Source organism: Amblyomma mixtum, chromosome 9 (genome assembly GCF_055824585.1).
Source record: "Amblyomma mixtum isolate Tamu chromosome 9, ASM5582458v1, whole genome shotgun sequence".
Lineage (NCBI taxonomy): Eukaryota > Metazoa > Arthropoda > Arachnida > Ixodida > Ixodidae > Amblyomma > Amblyomma mixtum.
This window is the reverse complement of record NC_143020.1, coordinates 115,448,369-115,452,656: the sequence shown is the minus strand read 5'-3', so window position 1 is coordinate 115,452,656 and position 4,288 is coordinate 115,448,369.

The following is a 4,288-nucleotide window of genomic DNA, read 5'->3' as shown; positions in this document are numbered from 1 at the left end:
TGCGCGTCAAGCCGGGTACGAGAGCCTCGATCCCAGTGACGCTGCGCTTCAGCGATGGGTGCTCAATCACTCGCGGTGCATATGCTCGGTCTCATAGTTCGCTCACTTACAAGCAAATCGAAGTGGCAGATTACGGAAGTGTTTACTGAAAGCCGGAATGTGCAGGCACAGAACGAAAGCAAATCTCAGCTGGTGTACCTCCTTTGCCAAAACTAACCGAGCAACAGGTTTTTGCTTCTCAACCATATAACGAAGCCTTTACGGCACCCATAAAGACCGAAATGTGTCAAAACGTGAGGGCACGGGCTAACCTTACTTTACAAAGAATCGGTGCTCAAGGGCTGCCATAAGTGCTTCGCTACCCTTCTAAAAAACAAACCACCTCTGCTCGGTTACTTTTGGCAATGACGTCGCGTTTCCTCACTGAGCGAACAACGGCAATCTTCACCGCGCTGCCTCGTTGCGTCGCCCTTTATTTCTTAAGAAAAGAACTGTAGCGCAACCAAGACGTACACAAGAGTCCTGTGTGGTCCTCTCTTGTGTACGTCTTGGTGGCGCTACAGTTCTTTTCTTACAACATGAACCATCTAGCCCAACAAAAAGTTCTTCTAAAGCCCCTTATTTCGTGCACATGGAGTTCACTGCAGATTGTGTCTGTGTGCTGTATGTCTCCCTGGGTGTGCGTGATCGTGAATGTGGCAATAAGACTGTCTGTGTGTTGTATGTCTCCCTGGGTGTGCGTGATCGTGAATGTGGCAATAAGACTGTATTTTGTGCGATGGTGGTAAAAAAAGTTATACTTTTTTCTTCCCATCGGTGTCTGCAAGCACTGAAAGCCTGCCCAACAATCTGGGACAAAAATTTTGAAAATTGAAAAATTGCAAAACACTGCTATGGAAACATTGAAGGTAATGGTACATTCTTCTGATATACAGCAAACTCTTTTAAAGTGTTTCCATCGATCGCATCAAACAGTTCAGACTCCCCACAGAAAACCAAAGGGGGTCGTTTTTGACGATAGCAAAAGCGTTAATAGAGAATAAAAAATGCGAGACTGCCCTCGGGTGATCTGCGGATAGAGTGAAATATTACATAACATGAAAAAATTGCGTTCATAAATGATTTACTGCTCAAAAATGCTTTTGGCCAGAATTGAAGGGATGTTCACAGAGAAGGCAACGTCCGGATGTTCTGGTAAAAAGGAGTTGGCTATATTGCCGGCAGCCGGCGAAGATAGGCTGAGAAGCAGAATGCCGACAGTGTCAACTTGGCGGCTCGTTCTAGTCACTTCATGTGCACAGCCCCCCCCCCCCCCCCCCCCCCCCCCCCATCGCCTCTGAAAGGATTTTTTTGTTTTTATGTATGGAAAGCGAAAACAGGACTAATCAATATTTCTTTCCCCTGGGAGTGCGTCGCCTGTAGGCAGAGATTGTTTGGGTTAGGTTTGATTGCCGGCTGCCAACAGCTTCTTGCACATGGCATTCCGCCGGCAAAACAGCTGGAAAATGAGAATTCGGGCAGTGTCATTTCATTAGCTGTGTGCCGTGACCGCACACAGCTATTCCGCAGTGGGTACGCGCCATTATCTTCTTGAAGACCACAACAACAATCAGGCAGGAGGGGCAAACTGCAGGCAAAATATCCTGCGTGCTATTTGGTCGGCTGCAGGCACAGTAGTCTCGTCCTTTGAAAAACAGAGCGCATTCACCAGCTTACAGGGGAAGAAGCACAACACTGGTACAAGCATCCCTTCGGTCAAGGACCATCGGAAGCCTATAGCCAATTCATCTAAGTCAAACACACTGCTTGTCTATGTCGCAAGGAAAGAGCGACAACGGGACAGAAACACCAGTTTCAAAAAGAACCATGGCTAGGCTAACTCACCGGGACAGATGGGACGGATCGCTGAGCTGAGAAGTAGGCTGGCCGGCAGGCGCAGGCTAGGTGAATTTAGTCAACGAACAACGCTTGCGAGCGGCTGTTCTGAGTCACGCGCCAGGCTGGCGCTTCGCTGATCAACTGCGCAATTTCGAAACGCGCCAAGCGCAATCTTCTTTTTCTCGATCTCTGCAGACATGGCACGCGACCACGCGAGGGATTGGCCAGGGAAAATCGCATAGGCGATTGCATGGAAAAGAGAGGCATGAGGCCGAAATGTAGAATGTGAAATGAACGGAAGCTAGAAAAGGATAATTGAAGAAAAATAAAAATAAAACAATTGTCAAGAACGAAGAAGTCAATAAAGAGATAAAAATAAGACTTTTGAGGCTGCGGAAGAAATTTGAATAGAGTTTACAAGGGAACTTTCCAGTTGCAGTAATGTAGTCGCGAAGGTATCCGCAAACCCTACTACGGAGAACGAAGGGTGATACAATCTCATTCAAATTTTTTACTTCTCTTTTTTCACTTCATCGTGGCCGCATGCCTCACTCACTGCACTCAGTGAGCCTAAATGGCGGATGCTAGGAACCGAATAGAATCGAAGAGTACTGTATCATAGAAGCGGACAGAGTGGGTGAGAGAACAAACGCGGGTTAATGACATCCTAGTCGAAATCAAGAGGAGGAAGTGGGCTTGGGCAGGGCATGTAATACGAAGGCAAGATAACCGCTGGACCTTAAGGGTAACGGAGTGGATTCCAAGAGAAGGCAAGCGTAGCAGGGGCCGACAGGAAGTTAGGTGGGCGGGGGAGATCATGAAGTTTGCGGGAATACGGTGGCCGCAAATGGCAAGGGACAGGGTTATTTGGAGAGACATGGGAGAGGCCTTTGCCCTGTAGTGCGCGTAGTCAGGCTGATAATGATGGTAGTCGCTGTAAAAGGCGTTTGTTACAATGACGAGAAACACAAGCCTCCGGGCAGTGATGAATGAGAAAAAGTTCAGTGACCATCGTTTATTAATAACACGAAGTTTTGACACGCCGATACATGGGTTGGCCTTGCGCACGTCGTCACAGTCATGTACACACAGCATGCGAAAACCTAGAGGTCCCCGTGACACTTCGTTGCTAATGTCTTCCATAGCTTCCACAAATCGATGGCAGCAGTGTTTTCACGTATCTGAGCGATGCCATAAACGCGGTGCGGATATCACAGGGCAAATGAAGATTTGCCCGCACGTACTTCCGACTAAAAGCAAGAACATAGCTGCAGTTCTGCGCGATATGAGCGGTGCTCACACGATATCAGTTCACACACCGCAAGCATTTCAGCCTGGCACATTGCAGCAGTCCAAGAGTTCAGTTTCGTCGACTTGGTTTTTTAGGCAGATGAGAAAAGGCAGGCAGCAGGGACACTTCGATAACAATTCAGTGAGAACGGGATAACAAAAACTAGTAGCATGCTGGTACAATAGACAGATCGCCTTTCCCAGTGTTTTGTGTTTTCTTGCTCTAAATTCGACAACCTTTCAGGTCCTTGCGAAGATGCCAGAACTCATCGAATCCTTTGGACGCTTTCACAAGTCGCGTTTCCTGTCGGAATATGTGATGCCTCGTCTGACGTTTCAGGTCCGTGCTGAACTTTAGAAATTTTAAACAAATGTGGCCACTTTATAATATAAGCCGCACTCATATCAAACTGCGGATTTATGACACGTGCGGCCTAGCTTACCTAATTCGTAAGACAGAATGACAATTCCGCTGAACAAATTCACGCATTTATGAAAACACGTTGAAGTCATCCAGAGTTCGAGGCCAAAAATAGCGCGGCGAAGAGGACAGCAATTTCATCAGAGCAGGCAGTTATGAAGCCTTTGCAAAATCACAGAAGAAAATAATTGTGAGCGGCTTACATATCGCTGATAGTTATTACATTTGCTGACTTACTCTTCAGTAGTGCTACCAAATAAACTTCGTTATCGTGGTGGAATGCTTCGCCCGAAAGTATTCTGAAGATTCCAGCCGAGTAAAATTATATTTGCACGCTTGTCAACAGGGCGTTGAGACGGGAGCGGTCAACATGATGGCGTAAAATTGCAGCATGCGGCAGAACAAATAAATAAAGCATAGTATTGCGATGCAGGATAACAGAAATACAATAAAAAATGTGTACCCGACGTTAACCTCTAATAGTGTGCGCGGCACATCTAAAAGCATGGGACTGCCATTCTGGCGAAGAAGGGAATGAGAGGAGGTGGGGGGGGGGGGGTTACGACCTTTGTCTTTGTTCTAGTTCCTTCTCCTTTTCTTTTTGGCATCAGTACGAGCTGCATTGCTATTGTTCTGTGTTTCGCAGATGAACTCTTTTGGATGTTTATGTTCTGTTCATCGAATTCCTTGTAAGCCCCA